The sequence below is a fragment of the Lissotriton helveticus genome, chromosome 1_1 (genome assembly GCF_964261635.1).
Source record: "Lissotriton helveticus chromosome 1_1, aLisHel1.1, whole genome shotgun sequence".
NCBI classification, from domain to species: Eukaryota; Metazoa; Chordata; class Amphibia; order Caudata; family Salamandridae; genus Lissotriton; species Lissotriton helveticus.
In genome coordinates this window covers 1,214,911,361-1,214,929,563 of record NC_136057.1, presented here as the reverse complement: position 1 = coordinate 1,214,929,563, position 18,203 = coordinate 1,214,911,361, and positions in this window count along the sequence as shown.

Sequence of the window (18,203 nt, the reverse complement as noted above, 5' to 3'; positions counted from 1 at the left end):
TTTACAAATGTACATACAGTTCTTCGTCCCCGTTCAAACGGGTCGGGACTTTGGTTTTGAATCTTATTATCAACTTGGATTCCAATCGTCTTAATTTTTGTAAGCGATTTCCTCCTCTTTCATTCTCTGGCACCATTGCAATTCCTGAGTATCTAACATCTTGCCAGGTTTTGTTTTTATGTGTCATCAGGTGTTTGGCCATGGCATAAGTTTGATCTTTGTTTTGTATCGCTCTGATGTGCTCCAACATCCGTTTTTTAAGAGCACAAATGGTGGATCCAATATACCGTTTGCCACAGTCACATTCCAATAGATAGACGACATAGTGTGATTCACATGTTATTTAGTGTTTAATTTCAAATGGTTGTCCTTTGGGGTCATTTAGAGATTTTAGGTTCCTCCCAATCTTGCACGCTTTGCATGACAGGCATTTAGTGAAGCCTTTTTGTCTCTTTTGCAACCATGATTCCTCTTTTTTGTCAATGAAGTGACTGTTGACCAAGGTATCACCAAGAGATGGTGCTTTCCTAAATGAGATTAGAGGTGCATCACCAATCATATGTCCAATGTCCAAATCCTTCTTTAATACGCTCCAGTATTTTGTGACTATTTTTCTGATTTGTATACTTTCTTTGGAGTATGTCAGGATAAGACGTGGTTTTTCCTCTGTCTGTTGTGCTTTTTCTTTCTTTTTTTCAATTAAAGTCTCAGTTCTTGTCTTTTTTCTTGCTCTTTGTTCTCCAAATTTAATAGTCTTTGTATTGTATCCTCTCTGTGAGAACCGTTGTGTGGTTTCTTCAAATTTCTTTTCCATTTCCATCGGTTCTGAACAATTACGTTTCATACGTAAAAATTCCCCATATGGTACATTTTGCTTCAAAAACTCTGGGTGAAAACTAGTTCCATGGAGGATACTGTTGGTGGAGGTCTTTTTACGGAAAAGAGTAGTATGTATTTTATCCTCTTTTATATATACCTTGGTATCCAGGAAGTCAATTTCTTTTTCCTGGATATTAAATGTAAATTGTAGTCCCACATTGTTGGTGTTCAAAATCGCTATGTACTGGATCAATTCCTCTTTTGTGCCCTTCCACAGTAGAAAAGATCGTCGATAAATCTCAACCATAGGACTACTTTTGTGGTGTATGGATTGTTTTCTCCTCTCCAAGCTATGTGTTTCTCCCACCATCCCATGGTGAGATTAGCATAGCTTGGCGAGAAGGAAATTCCCATAGCAGTTCCACAATTCTGAGAGTAGACTCCGTTGTTAAAGAGGAACACATTGTTTGTTAGACATGTTTTTATCATTTCCAAAAGCATGGTTGTATGATTGAGTTCCCCAATTGGTCGTTGTTTGAGAAAGTATGCGACAGCTTGTAGGCCCAGTTGGTGTTCGATTGATGTGTAAAGCGATACCACATCAATTGTGGCTAGCAGGTACGTGGGTTGCCATTCCGTTTCCATAAGGATCCGGAGAAAATCTCCAGTATCCTTGATGAAGGAGTTGAGTGTCGGTACAATCGGGGCTAGAAAATAGTCCACATATGAAGCAATGTTTTCGTACAGAGAGCCACAGCTTGATATTATTGGCCGGGCTGGTGGTTTATTCAATGTTTTGTGAACTTTCGGTAGAAAGTAGATCATTGGCGTAGTTGGATTATGGACTGTTAGAATTTTTTTTTCCTCTTGATTGAGTAATCCTTTTTCCTGCCATTGTTTTATTTGTTGATGTATTGACACTGTCATTTCTGCCATCGGATTATCTTTCAGTTTTGTGTAGTTGTTCACATCATTTAGTTGTCGATTTGCTTCTTCAATGTAGTCTATTTTATTGAGGATCACAATATTTCCGCCTTTGTCGGCGGTTTTTATTTCGATTTCAAGGTTTTTTTTTCGAGATTTCAGTGCTTGGCGCTCTTCCCAAGATAGGTTTTCTTTTTTGTGATTATTGTTATTCCTCATGGTTTCAAGTTCCGTGTTTATGAGGTCATGAAATACATCAATCCTGTTGCCTGGATGTAATGCTGGACAGAATTTAGATTGATTCTTAAAGTTTGTTTTCGGATGTGTATTGTGTGGAATTTCCATTTCTCTAGGTATTTGTGTATCCGTTATTGTCAAATCCTTCTCATCATGTGCCAGTTCGTAGGCTACCTTTAGTGCTGGTATTTCTGAAACAGTATATCCTTTCGGCAAAGAGATGTTGTCATTATTTGGATATTTTTCCACTCTTTTCGGTGTTTTGGCAAAGAATTTTTTCAACTTTAATTTGCGGATATACTTGTATATATCTATTTTGGTTTCCACACTATCATGATGTTTTTCTGGGCTGAAGGTCAAGCCTTTATTAAGTAGTTTCTGTTCTCTTGGTGATAATATATAGTCAGACAGATTGATTATCAAATTCGGAACAGGATCATTTGATTTTCCACTGATCATTTTCTTGGCAGAGTGTGATTGCGCAATGGATATCTTGGAGTGTTTTGCTCTTCTCGTTTTGCGCTTGGATTTGGGTTTGTGTATTGGCCTCGCCCTCGGCCCCCAGGTCTTCCTCTGCCTCGACCTCTTCCTTTTGTTTTTGGATTTTGCTGGTCCAGATACAACAGTTCCATTTCCTCTAAAAAAGAAAACCTCTTTAGTTTGGTTGTTTTTTCCGCTCTCATCCTTTGTTCCCCTTCGCTGGCGTCTGATTCAGTTTCACTTGCTCCGGGTATCGTTCCCTTTGACTTTTGTTGTTTAGTTCCACCTTGTTGTTTTAGGGCATCAAATCTTTTAGAAAACGTGAAAAGGGCGCCATTTGCATAATCGAACTCATCCCTTCTGAATTTGCGTTGTTTTCTCTCTTCTATTTCATTTTCATGTTTGTCCAAGTTGTTTTCCATTATTGTTCTCAGTTTTTTGGCTTCCTCATCTCCTTCCTGTGAGGCCTTGATTTGTCGTTCCATATCCTCTATCTTAGTATGTAGTTCCTCTACACCTATTTTAGCATGTTTTATTATGATTAATATCATTTTTTATTGAACAGTCCATATTATTGTGTCCCCATTCCTCCAGCATTTCTGCGCTGGTATCTGGATGGTTTGGTAGTGTGAAGATACGGAGACCTCTAGGTACTAGTCCTAGTTTCAGATATTTTTCAAGAGTGATTATTTCCCATGCTCGTGAGATCTCTTTACGCAATAATTTTTCTAATTGTTGGAATAGTTGTTTCAAGGTTGTCTGTGTACTTGCAGAGGTGGTTGCCTTGGGATCTGAGGTTATAAAAACAGGTTGGGCTTGGGAGAACAAACTTTCCGCCTTTTCAATGAGCCTTGCCGCTCTCCTTTCCATTTCGTTTTTAATTTTTTACGATTGGTGTCAAATAAGAAAACACTAAATTTACGTGTTTATTTGTTTTGTTTTGCTGTATTTTTTGTCGTTGCTGCCGTATTCATGCGACTTGTTCCTAGAGCGTAGGAAGATTTGAGTGATACTGGGCACTTGGCCTCATAGAGCTGGACGCTTTCGCAGAGGAAATGACAAGACTTTTTTCAGTCAGAGCACGAAGTTGCAAGTGGTCTTTCACTTCGTGAATTTACATTCGCTGCAGCTCCCTTTAATTATCGGCATTCAACCACACGCTCAGTTTGTTACTTACCCGGGAGACTCCCGTTCTGCTCAATGCCCTCTAGCCCACTAAGCTATCATAGTATACACTGAACAAGGAACAACAAATAAGTTTCGGTTCTTTTAGTCAAAGGGCACTCAGCCGATAACCACATAAAGCCGAAACAGGCTTTTTAAATACATTTGCCTAACACATACAAATATGTGGCTTAAACGAATGTAGGGAACTCGATAATGGCTTAAATTAAGCCTAGTACGAACTACCCCTCCCACAATGCCTCCTAACTGACACAGTGGGAAGGAGGGTATAAATAACAGAAAGCGAAAACGGACTTGTAACTACCGTGATCAGGAACATTTACTGTTCGAAACGCGTAGGTGAAGGAAGTTTTTTCTGAGCTGGATTAAACTGCTTTAATCATCCGAGAAGAGTGCGGTGTCCTTATTCAATTGCTTGAGAATATATATGTATATATATATATATATATATATATATATATATATATATATATATATATATATATATATATATATTACCTACTGGCGGTCGCCAGTAGGTATATATAGTTAGGATTTTTTCTCTATGGGTTTTTTGAAAATTCTATGTCTAATAACTTTGGCGTTTGTGGACGGAATTGGCTGAAATTTTCAGGAAAATGGCACATTTTGTTTCTGAGCAGCCCTTGAAAATTTGGGGGGGGTTCGTCAAGGGGGGGCCGAGAAAAAAGGGGGGTCCCAAAACGTGTTTTTAACATTGAGTTTTCCATAGGGCGGTTGGCCTCACTTTTAGCCCGAACGGCTGAATGGATTTGCACGAAACTTGGCAAAATTGTAGGGACTGGTAGCCCGATGTGCCTTTTGTAGGTCTCAATATATGTGCTCCAGTGGATTTTGAGAAATTAACGTTTAAAAAAAGATATATATCTGTAACAGCGGACCGGGCAGCGTCCTAGGACGCGTACTTTTCGCGCAACGGAGCTTTGTGAAGCGAAGCTGATTGGTTCTCCGGCGTCTGTCAACATTCCAAACAGTCCGTAGCGGCCGCCATCTTGTCTCTCGGTAGGATCGAGAGACAAGAGGAGGCCAAAGCGAAGGGGCAAATGACCATAAGGGGGAATAGTAGATCCTCGCTGACCCCCTAGGTTTGATGTGGAGGTTTTAAAAGGGCCCCGCGGGGCAAAAAAAAATAATAATAATAATAATCGAACACCTGAATGGATTTGCACGAAACTTGGCAAAATATTAGGGACTGGTAGCCCGATGTGCCTTTGCTAGGTCTCAATATATGTGCTCCAGTGGATTTTGAGAAATTAACGTTTAAAAAAAGATATATATCTGTAACAGCGCTCCGCTTCGCGTACTTTTCGCGTTACGGAGCTTTGCGAAGCTGATTGGTTCTCCGGCGTCTGTCAACATTCCAAACAGTCCGTAGCGGCCGCCATCTTGTCTCTCGGTAGGATTGAGAGACAAGAGGAGGCCAAAGCGAAGGGGGAAATGACCATAAGGGGGCATAGTAGATCCTTCCTGACCTCTTAGGTTTGATGTACCATTTTGCCAAGTTTGGTGTAATTCCGTTCAGCCATTCAGGCTGTAGACGTATGTAAATGTCCTATGGAAAATTGCATGGGGAAAACACATTTGAAAGTGTTGAAATTTAGAACCAATTAAAATGTTACTTTGGTTTTGTATTTGTGTGTGATGAAAGTTAATTGGTTATGTATATATGTCAAATGAGAGGAAACCACAGCCATTTTGTGATACTACTGTCTGAGGTACATTTGTGAGGAATTTTTGGTGGTGAATTTCTGGTGTTTGATTTACACAGTACTAACACTTCTGCTACTTTTAAAAAGGTGAGTTGTTAATTTGTAAGGGGAACTATGTTGTACACTTGAAGATAATTTGAAAAATGTTTTCTGTTATTTATTTGCAGTCCTTCTGTTATACTAAATACTTGATGAAGTTAGTTTTATATTATGTATTACTAAAAACGATAAATGAAAGTGATTATTTTTTTCTGCAATTTACAGCAAGCAATTTCAAAATAAAATGGCTCACAATGAAGAGACCGTGGCAATTTCTTTTGAATTGTCCACTACATTGATTGAAATTGAGAGCACCAATAATGAAATATTGTCACAAGGAGGACATGACTTGTATGATTCCATTAGATTGATTGAAATGGACAGCACCAAGAATGAAATATTGTCACAAGGAGATGACTTGAATGATTCCACTACATTGATTGAAATTGAGAGCACCAATAATGAAATATTGTCACAAGGAGGAGATGGCTTGTATGATTCCATTAGATTGATTGAAATGGACAGGACCAATAATGAAATATTGTCACAAGGAGGAGATGACTTGAATGATTCCACTACATTGATTGAAATTGAGAGCACCAATAATGAAATATTGTCACGAGGAGATGACTTGAATGATTCCACTACATTGATTGAAATGGACAGCACCAATAATGAAATATTGTCAGAAGGAGGAGATGACTTGAATGATTTTTTTGATCAATCTCTTGATGGCGAATTTATCGAGTGTTTGGAGACCATAGAGTTACAAGAATCATCATTGCAGACTTTTAATGAGGAGATTCCAGATGAGATGATTGAAGAGGAAATTACTGATGAGGACATGTTACTAGTTGTTTCAAATTTAGAAAATTTTGAAGAATAAATTTATATTTAGAAATCAAAAATTGTTTGAGACATTATTTATTTTTATTTTTAATTTATGAGGTTGTAGCGAAGTGATTGTAGTATAAAATGAGACTTATAGTATAGAGTGCAACATTTTTATGTTACATGGTAAGTTTACTCATATTTACTTCCCTTCTGCCACTATATTATCTCCAATGTGTATTTGACATGTCTTCTTCATCTCCGGCCTCCTTTCTCTCACTGTGTGTCTCCGATGCATCTTATCGCTGGTATTTTGTGTAATTACAGAAGAGAGTAAAATAAAATAGTTCGGAACGTGAAAAGGGGGCAAAGTAGAGTACTCCTCACCCCCTAGGCCTTTTTAGGCGGTCCCAAAAGGATCAGTTTCTGCTTTCCTGAGAGATTATGGTATGAGTTCCATATACCACAATAACTTGCATTACAACATGCAAGATATCTATCTCCTATTACCAACTTTTGGAGATATTCGCGCTAAGCGCGAATATCTCCAAAAAGTAACACCTGCCCTGAGCAGTTCTTAGCCATGTTATCCAATGGGAGGTGGATAACATGGCTAAGAGTATTAGCTCGGTAATGCATGAATATCGCTGAGTTTTTAGCGATATTCATGCATTGCGGCCGTTTATTATCGCATTTGCGATAAACCTTGATAATAGTAAGGTTTATCTTCGATAATTTCTGACGATGCTTAGTGGTAAAAAATTGGTTGGTAAGCATCGTTAGCGATAAATATCGCTTAACTTTGGTAATATGCCCCAACGTCTGTTAACGTTCGATTCGAAGGAAATGAGGAAGTGTTGAAAAACATTGTCTGCGCCATCTTGCCTTTTTTGAAATGCCACACTTTTGTCGTGCACGGCAGCCATTTTAGATGTCTTGACCAGACCCACTCTCTGCACGCTGTCGATTCGTAGCATGGCTCCTCACCCTCGCAAGCATCTTCCCCAGGCACTGGTCACCCCCGCTCTCTGTCTTATGCATGGGCAATAAACCTCCCCCCATCTGCGCTGCTCTTCCCTGAGAATCACACTGTGCCCGCCCGACACCTCCCTTTCGCCCTATTCACTACCGCACCCTCTGACACTCCTCTTCCTCTGTGTCCGATTGTCCAGGCTATCAGCTAGCCCTGCAGATGTAGTTTATGGCCCCAGCTGTAAAGAATCACCCCTCTTCAAAGGAGTTATAGTAGATCAAGGCCCACACCCGATGAGATCCGTCACACCACACGTGTTCCTACTATCTGAAAACTATCCTGTATTGTGATTGGGGAGGGGACCGAGCCTGAAGCGGAAGATTCCAGGAATGACTCTTTGTACATCAAAGTTTTTACAATTATGTGTCACATAAAAAATATATAGCACTCCAACAAAGTAGTAGGAATATAAAACTTTAATAACATATAAATATATACAACAAAACAAAAACAGTAATAGATTTATTGAAATTGACAGCACCAATAATGAAATATTCTTGTCAGTAGCGGTCTGTTGTGCGAATAGTTCCAAGGCAGCAGAACGCGCTGAAATCTGGATGTCACGAAGGTGATGTCTAGCAAGTTGCCGCCCAGCAAATAACGGCGTGGGGCGCCGCGGGGGTGAGTGAGTCCAGTAGGCACCACAGCTATTCTTACCGGCATTGCAGAATTACTGCTGGGGACAATGCCTGTGCTGGAGCAGGGTCACAGCAGAAACAAAAAGGATTCTGTTGAAGATGTTGTTGGTTTTCAATTTGAAAACAGTTCTGGTGTCAACTGCTATGCTAATGTAGTGGTTAATGTTTTGTTTTCTCTAGAAAATGTAAAAGAGGGGGAGGCAGTCCAAAGTTCCGTTAAAAGGGCAAAGGAAAGGATCGGTGGTTTGAACTATCAGTCAAAAAGGGGAGGGGGTGCAACAATTTTTCCTACCGGGTCACACTGTGCTTTCACCGGAAGTGAGGTCTGCAGGATTCTAGTAATTCAAAGTGAGGCTGGCGCCGACGTCCCGCGGATACAGTTTCGTCACTCCACGGGTGATCATGGCAGTCATTCCCCATCGGGGGTGGGAGACTCCCGCGGCTCCTCTAGAATCTTCAAGGTCGTGGAGGACTACGGTGGTGGAGTCAACCAGTGACCGGGCCATTTCTTTATGCTGGGCCCGCTCTTGCCAGGTCGACCGCCATTTTGAGAGTTCGGTAGCTACTGGCGATCGCGGGGTCAAATGAACGGACGGGCTCCACCCTGCCGGGCGAGACGTTGCAGCATGGCCACAGTGGAAGAACTCTTTTCCGGGCGCCTGGACCGCTGAGGGTGCAGCTGGGAAGCCTACACTGGGGAGGCGGGAGAGGCCTGTTCGCACCGTCTCTCCCTCCCAGTGCACCCCACGGCGTCTCGCTTGAGATTTGTTATGGCCGGACCAGGCGATGAGGACGAGGGGGGGGTCGGAGGCATGTGCAAGACATCCCCCCCCAGTGTTGTCGCAGCCATTATAAAAGAAAGAAGTGTCCCGTCCGTCTTCGGGCCGGGCTTCCGGTGGATGTCGGCCGGACGCCCCTGGCTCTGGCCCCATGAACGGGTTTCTTGGTTTATCGGCTGCAGCCGGATTCCGTCGGCCTCGGCCCCCCGACCGTTGGTGGCCGGACCGGAAGAGCATGTGGCGGGACTACCTGCAACTCTCAAGGGCCACCGCGGCCGGACTGGGAGAGAGAGGGGAGGGTCGAGGAGACATTCCCCCCCCCTGCAACTGTTCAGCGTTGTAAAGGCAATCCCCTGGCCGGGTCCCGCTGGTCTCGGCCTCTCCTCCGGCTACACCCTACGTTAGGATCTCCTGGCCGAGGCGTGGCAGCAGGACCTGCCTTATATGGGCTGCTCCCGGCTGGGCGTAGCCGGAACCCTGCCCCACCTTGGAAGTTTCCAGAGTGGGGGCGGATGTTCTACTGACTTGCATTTTCCCTAGTCTATCGATTTTTTTGGCGTGGCAGGCGGTGGGACAGCGAGGGGTGATTTGGTTTCTCTTACTGTTTTTCTGGTCTCTCACCACTGGCATATTTTAACGTTTTCTTGTTTCTAGGACATTAATAGGTTTTATCATTACGTTATGTTATCGTTTCTTTGTTCGTTGTTTAATAAAAGTTCATGTTCATCAGTGGCCTACTGATTTTCGTTTTCCTATTCTTTTCTTTCCAGGTTGTTTCATGCTAAAGTTTCTGTTAACAGGATACAGTGATCACTTCGTTATTATTGCATATGTCCTTTTCACTAGGGGTGCTCTCTGGTCGGGCCAGATGACGTATGTCTAGTAAATGGTCCGGGTGAAACAGGTGCATCAATCAGTGGGGATAGGCATGATAGATTACAACGGGGGAGAAAGGTCCGCATTACGTACCCTTTCACTACTTGCAAAGATTTTCCTACGTTTATTTGCAAACAGGGAATACCTCCAAAAAGAACTAATTCTCAAACAGTCAATGTTCGGACAATCAATCAATCAATGAGGAATGAAATAGGTACGACGTGTTAAAGGCTTGCGTTACCTACCCTTCACTATCTGCAAAGGGAGAGAGAATATTCCTATTCTTCCTCGTTTGCAGGTAGAGAAGATCCTTAAGAGAATTAACATCGAACAATTCAATGCTCGATTGAAACAATCAACAAGGGGTACTGTGAACACAAATGAACGCCGCTTATGTACATACGCATTGCTATTTTCAACAGGTTGTTCCTAATGTTTCTATTTTAGCGAGGTCAAAAAGAGATCCCATTAGTGGCCTACTGATTTTGCTCGATTCCTTTTGTTTTTTTACACGATTTTTCGCTATCTGCAAAGACTAAACAGAGTATTGCGACTCTGTGCTTGTTTGTAAATAGAGAATGAACCAAAGAGAACAATCAATCAAATGGAGAGAGAAGCAGGCACGACGGATTACAAAGGGGGAAAGGGCTGCGTTAACTACCCTTCACTATCTGCAAAGAGAGAGTACTCCTAATAGAAATGAGGGGTGGGGGGCAGCAATCAAAGCAGATCAGTGTGCATAAACACGAAAAAAAAAATTCTTACCACGTACTTGACATTCGACAGCTTATGATATTTGCTATTAAAAAACCATTGAAATTCACTGAAAAAACCATAGGTTATAGACCATATATAGTTAGGAATTAGCATTTACAAAACCTTGAAAATTCACTGAAAAAACCATAGGTTATAGACCATATATAGTTAGGAATTAGCATTTAAAAAACCTTATTTTACTCACACAAAACCATTGAAATTCCATATATAGTTAGTTGCACTAACTATATATTGCGCACCCGCAATCCACTGCTGATGATGTCACATATTACATCATTCATGACATGGTCAGTGACATCACTGATGACATCACTGATGACATCTCAAATGACATCACTGATGACATCTCATTTGACATCAATGACCACATCACTGATGATATCATTCATGTGACAATACAATGCATCTCCTCACATTTTAATATAACCTCTGTTTCACCCAGTGTTAAAAACAGAGTATAATTTTTGAAACCATTGACACACCAATACTAGTTACTACATACGTACTCACTGATTCCTACGTCTACACACACATTCACTCATTCACCCATACAATCATTCATACATACAATCACTCATGTTTACAACACAATCATATGCACTCATACACCTATACAGACACTCACACTCTGCCACTCATCCATGGAGTTACTCACACACCTAGTCAGTCCTGTAAAGAATCAATCACACTTCCATTTTCTACTCTATACAGTTAAACATAGAGCACCTTACGTTTTCAACCATATACTAACACATACTTACTCTCTTATACAATCATTGATACAAGTACACATTGATCTGTACAGAGTCACACACCTCCCATCCAGCCACACACACACTCAGTCTCCCATGCAAATACTTGGGCAATCAATCAATAACCCATATAGTTACTCATATAGCTACTGATCAACACATGCAGCAGTTTACAGAATAACAGACATAATGATGCACAAATTAAGACAGTTTAGTCACTAACCCATGCACTCAGTGAGACACATTTAATCACTCACTCATACATTCAGTCATGCACCTACTAAATCCTTCGTCCAGACACTTATACATCCACTCATTCTTCAATATGTAAGACATATTTTAACTTTACAGAAACATAGTCACTGGATGTTGTCATCAGTGATGTCACTGACCATGTCATGAATGATGTAATATGTGACATCATCAGCAGTGGATTGCGGGTGCGCAATATATAGTTAGTGCAACTAACTATATATGGAATTTCAATGGTTTTGTGTGAGTAAAATAAGGTTTTTTAAATGCTAATTCCTAACTATATATGGTCTATAACCTATGGTTTTTTCAGTGAATTTTCAAGGTTTTGTAAATGCTAATTCCTAACTATATATGGTCTATAACCTATGGTTTTTTCAGTGAATATATATATATATATAAAAATACACCAATCACCCATCCAACTCCAAAGAGAAAGGCTTTATCAATCTAATTTGCCACCATGAATTCAAAACTATATATAGTCCTCCCCTCTGCTACAGGCACAAATAAACATAGAGAGCCAACTAGATGGGTTAATCCCTACCTGGAAAAAAGCATTCTATGCGTTTTAAAAAAGTAAAGTGCATAGTGCAACAAGTCTATAAATATAAATAGGAGCGTAATGCGGACCCTCTCTATTTTATCAATAAAAGATGTTATCAGTGCATTCTCAGCCCTGGAAAGAGCATATAAAAATATACATTTCATGGACGTCTTTGAATCTCTGCTGTTTTTATTGTGGAAAAAACCCGGGTGTGTGTCCAAGCATATGTCGTGCTCATTCTTTTCTTTTTGAGTGGGCATTTGGTTCTCGTGTTATGCCAGTAACGCCAGGCACTACCGGCATGCCCTCTCGGTCAGGTGTGATGCGCAACACGGTACCTTTGGATTTGTGTATTAAAATACAGCGATCTAAAAGCTCAATCCACGTTTTTTAGGTCCTTTTTATGTGCAATTGACATTTTTGGTCTTAGTTTAACTCACGCTTCTCCAATGCCTAAATCTGGTTTGAAACAGTTCTTAAAGAAATCTAGATCCCCTATCAGTTTAGCCAGAGACATTGTAAATCCAGGCCCAGTAACGTGGCGGTCAGTGGGAGTACATTGGGGAATAAACCACAGCCTTATTTAACTTGGAATATCCCTCATGGGATTAGAAGGCTGATACTCCTACTGAGATTTAATCTGATGCCTTTAAGAGATGTCACTGGTATCTGGGATTAAACACCTAGAGAGAAGAGAATTTGTGAACTGTGTCAGTTGCAAATTCAAGATCTTAATCATGTCTTATTTGTATGTTCAAAACTGCAAAGTGCCAGGCGAGTGTTTGTAAAACCAGTTTTTATCAAATTTAATATTCATTCTGCTCAGGATGCACGTTCTCTGGTTTTGTCACCCCCGAATGAAATGGTTTGTTTTAAGATATACCCATTTTTTAGAAATTTTTTGCCTATTTATTAGAATTTTGTCTAACAGTAGTGCTCTGGTTTCGATTTAATATCAACTGGTTGGCTATTTAATTGTGTCATGTATTCATTGCATCATTTGCACATTACTTAGTATGTATATAAGAAATTGTATTGGCCGGTTATGTGATTGTTTTACGTATTATAGCATTATTTGCACATTTCACATTACGTTTGATATCATGTCATAGTAATGTATAAGGAAGGAATTTTGTACTGTATGCAATGTTTGCCTTTTTAAATTGTTAGTATGTTTTTGTGGACCTCCGTTGGAGCTCCAAAACAAAATAAATAAATTTAATTGATTGATTGAATTGAATTGAGGGTTCCGCTTGGGGAGAGAGTCTGCAGCATTGACTGCAGGGGCCACATCAGGTTCCAGCTACATTATTCCTGTGGTCGAGAACGGATGACTGTGGGGTTGCGAGACACACCACTTGGTGTTTGGCAGCCTCTCACTGTATGGAGTGTTACTTTGGACTACAACGACCAGCATGCCTCTGGTCTTGAGGAATCATGGGTAGCATCATAGCTGCTAGCAGAGGCGGGGAGTAAACATTGAGTGAATGGGAATGCCCTGAGATTGCCACAGGACTTTAAAAACAATCCCCAGGTCTGAGGCTCTGTTTGGAAACTGGAACCGGCACTGATGAAAGCACAATTACAGAAACGTGTCTGCCTGCTTTTTCCTGGACTGTTTTGAATCTCTGCTGTATGTATTGTGGAATAAACCCTGGTGTGTGTCCCAGAATATGTCAGGCTCATTCATTAATTTTTTGAATGGGCATTTGGTTCTCATGTTATGTCAGTAACTCAAGGTACTTGCTACCAGCATGCCCTCCCGTTCAGGTGTGACGCGCAAGCCATCACCTTTGGATTTTTGTATCAAAATACAGTGCATCACCCCCAAGTGATTTGAGCAGCACTGACTCGAGGGTACCACATGGGGAGAGAAGCTGCAGAATTGGCTGCAGGGGACACACCATGTTCTAGCAATATTATTCCTTTGGCTGAGAATGGATGATTGCGGGTCAGCGAGACACACTACTTGTGTTGGGCAGCCTCTCTCTGTATGGGCTGTCAGTTTGGACTCCAAGGAACAGCATGCCGTTTGTCTCGAGGACCCATGGGAGGCATCACAGCTGCTAGCAGAGTAGGGAGGAAACATCGAGTTAATGGGAGTGGCCTGAGATTGCCACAGGACTTTAAAAACAATCCCCGGGTGTGAGACTCTGTTTAGAAACTGGAACTGGCACTGATGAAAGCACTATTGCTGAAACTCGTCCGCCTGGCTTTTCCTGGACTTTTTTGAATCTCTGCTGTTTTTATTGTGGGAAAACTCCTGGTGTGTGTAACATCATATGTTAGGCTCATTCTTTTCTGTTTGAGTGGGCATTTGGTTCTCATGTTATGGCAGTAACGCTAGGCACTGGCTACTGGCATGCCCTCCTGTTCAGGTGTGACATGCAAGCCAGCACCTTTGGATTTTTGTATCAAAATACAGTTTGTCACTCCCGCAAGTGGTTTGAACAGCACTGACTTGAGGGTAAGTATCGGCGTAAAATCTGTTCTGCTCGCGAAATTTGCAGATTTTTGGCAATTTCGCACGCACGGCATTGACTTACCGAGTTGTTTTTCTCCCGATTTGCGTGTGCTGTGCCATTTTGGATCTTGCTGAGTGATCGCGCAAGAGTTTTTCGACCACGAATACGTGATCGCAGCCCGCCATCTTGCACAGCGAGAGATTGACAACGCGAGTACGTCATAAGGGCCCGCGATCACGCATCGCGGGAGTAAACAATTGCGTACACGTAGATGCAGCATGCAGCTGAGTTCCGGCGGGAGATTTAAACAGCTCGCTTTCCCGAACTTGCAAAAATTGCAATTCTGCACAAGAAATCCACCGCAGGCAGCATACACCTTCTGAAAATGATGATTTTGATCAGAATAACTCCTCAGATTGACATTTGTCTACACTTTTTTGTGCAAGGAGTCCATTTCTGGGGGGCGGGGGGGGTTGGGAGGAAGGAAGTGCCCCAGAGTCTCCATCTTCCTGTTCCTGTCCAGCAGGCTCCTCCCAGTGCTTTGTCCATGTCCTGGTCACTTTTCATTTGGATCTGGAGCTGGAAGGATTACTTTTTGTGGCTGCTGCTGGATATTCGTATTTGAGGACTTTTTGGACTTTGGAGTTTGGATAATTTTTGGATTTGAGATTTTAAAAGTAAGTTGGTGTTGTTTGTTTGGGGCATTGCAGTTGCTGCAAATACAATTTTAAAACTTTTTCACAACTTTAAAAAAAATATATTGTGGGTAGCCACAGTATATAGTAGGCCATGGGTTAGTCATGGGTGCATGATACAACTGTTTCTGTGAGTTTTGTTGAACTTAAATCTCATTTATGTCATGAAATTTTAGCTCACTGTTATATGTGTTTTTTTTTTTATGTTTGGGGGGCCTGTAAAGCCACACTAGCCAGTAGACCCAGGGGTTAGTGAGTGGTGCATTGACCAAGTCTTTCTGTGGGGTGTCTTGAATTTAAACATCATTGAGGATGAGGATGGCATTGGATTGTGGTGATTCTTGTGTTTTTCGATTTTTTGGAGTGTTGTTGGGGCCTGGACATGTGGCTGGGGGGCATTTTGAGGCCTGGTACAGGTAGGGCCTGGCCATGTGGTGAGGGTCAAGGCTCAAGGGGCCATTTTGAAGCCAGGCAGTGTGCTCAGGCCTGCACCCAGTTTACCTTGCTTTCATCCATTATGCCCAGGGGTACTCAATGGCGCATGGACCAAGTCTTTCTGTGTGGTCTCTCTTCTATTAATTTAAACATCAATTTTGGATTAAAATTGCAATTTTTATTTACCTTGATTTCATCCATTATGCCCAGTGGTACTCAGCGGTGCATGGACCAAGTCTTTCTGTGGGGTGTCTTGAATTTAAACATCATTGAGGGCATGGATGGCATTGGATTGGAGTGATTTGTGTGTGTTTTTCGACTTCTTGGGGAGTTGTTGGGGCCTGGCCATGTGGGTGGGGGCCATTTTGAGGCCTGGTCCAGGCAAGGCCTGGCCATGTGGGTGGGATCAAGGGGCCATTTTGAAGCCAGGCAGTGTGCTCAGGCCTGCACCCAGTTTGCCTTGCTTTCCTCCATTATGCCCAGGGGTAGTGAGAGGTGCATGGACCAAGTCTTTCTGTGGGGTGTCTTGAATTTAAACATCATTGAGGGCATGGATGGCATTGGATTGGGGTGATTCTTTTGTGTTTTTTTTTACTCTTTGGGGTGTTGGGGCCTGGCCATGTGGGTGGGGGCCATTTTGAGGCCTGGTCCAGGCAGGGCCTGGCCATGTGGTGGGGGTCAAGGGGCCATTTTGAAGCCAGGCAGTGTGCTCAGGCCTGTACCCAGTTTGCCTTGCTTTCATCCATTATGCCCAGGGGTACTCAGTGGCGCATGGACCAAGTCTTTCTGTGTGGTCTCTCTTCTATTAATTTAAACATCCATTTTGGATTAAAATTGCAATTTTTATTTTGTATCTTTCGTTTTTGGATGTGTTGTAATAATAATAACTGCAATGTCTAGTTGCAAATATTAATTGAAGCACGACATATGCAACATTTATTTAACTGATGTTCCTCTGGCTTCCTTTCCTTTTAGGTACACAAGAGAATCACATCAGTCTTCGTTCATCATCATCCGTACCAGGAAGAAGTCCTGCAGCGGTGTGTGCAGCACAACGTCACGTGACGTCACGTGTGGCCACAGACAACTTTGCAGCTCGTGCAACTGCGGCCAGCTGTTCTGACATCTGAAGAAGATGGGCCCACAGAAAGTTGCCAGTGCCACTGCCAGTAAGAAGGAGCAGAAGAAGCAAGTGGCGCCACTTACCAAGGAAACTAGTGTGCCCACAGACACTTTTTTGGGGAAAAAAACCACGCCTGCAGCAGCATCTGGGAGCAGCACCTCCGCTTCATTGGGCTCAGTGCCACCACGCCGAGTTAGGTCCAAGGCCATGAGTGCTGCAGAGGCAGCCACTTTAATTGCTCAATCACCATCGACCAGTGATGTTGCCTCATTGCAAGAAAGTAGCATCCAATCAAGGCAGGTTGTAACTCATCTGACGAGTGTTCAACAACCACAGCCACAACGACTACCACAGGTACAACTAGTACAAACACAAGTACCTGCGCAAGGAGAGGCGCAAGGAGAGGCGCAAGGAGAGGCTCATGGAGAGGCACAACTAGAGGCGCGGCACAACTAGAGGCGCATGGAGCGGCACAACTGCCCACAATGCTTGTTCCTCCAGAAGTAGGGGTACATCAGGAAATCGAGATTCAAATGGAGGTATCATCCAAGGAAGCCACTCCTCCTATTGATGATCCATTGTCTTCCAGATCCCCAGCAAGAAATAGGTCAAGGAGGGCTACTACTACTACTACAAGATCTTCTTCAAGCCCCCTACCTTCTGATGATCTTGATGTTGATTGGAACCCACCAATGCAGTCTGAGAGTGAGGCACGCCATGAGCCGACAAATGTAGGTAAGCCTAAAAGGAAGGTTCCCGCAAGGCGTTCACTTATGGCTGATGATGACGACAAACAAGAAGTGGTGTATTCTGCTGCTGATGAACAGTCTGACGACGACCCAGTCATCACGGTCGTCACTCCAGCCCCAGCTGGCATGCAGAAGACAGACATTTTGACCCTATCCCGAATTGCTGCTGAGCATGATGTGGGCGGCGTGGCACTAGTACCACCACCAATGCAGCTAACTACTACACCAACACGACCTACAGCATCCATATTTTCTCGTCAGAAGGGCCAGCAGGGACCTCCATCCAGCATTACCTCAAGTAGTGGTGCTGTAAGTGCACAACAGAGTCAAATTCAGCCACGACCATCCTCCACTTCATCAGGCATTGAAAGTAGCCCCTCCACCACCAGCAGACATCTCCAGTCCCCAGTTTGGGACTTCTTTAGTGTTAGCAAAAATGCGGAAAATATGGTAGTTTGTTCGATTTGAAAAAAACTGTAGTTAGTCGGGGTAAGCTTGGTACCAACTATGGTACCGGAGGCCTGAGAGGTCATCTCCAAAAACACCATACTATCATTTGTGGGGTGCACATAAGGAAGATTCGGGAAGCCAAAAGTACAACAAATCAAAATGTATCTATTCATATTGCATCTGATGATGACGAGGTGCTGATCATGCAGGGGGAAGTGAAGAAGCAACAGACATTTTTTCTGGTACACCCAGTACCCCTGGCAGCAGCACTGCAGTAGTAGCGCCCACACCCTCTACCCCAGCAACATGTATGAGGCACACTAAGAGTCTGGGAGAGACACCAATGCGAAAAAGTTCATCAATGAGCCTAACTGGGTTGAAGAAGTCTGG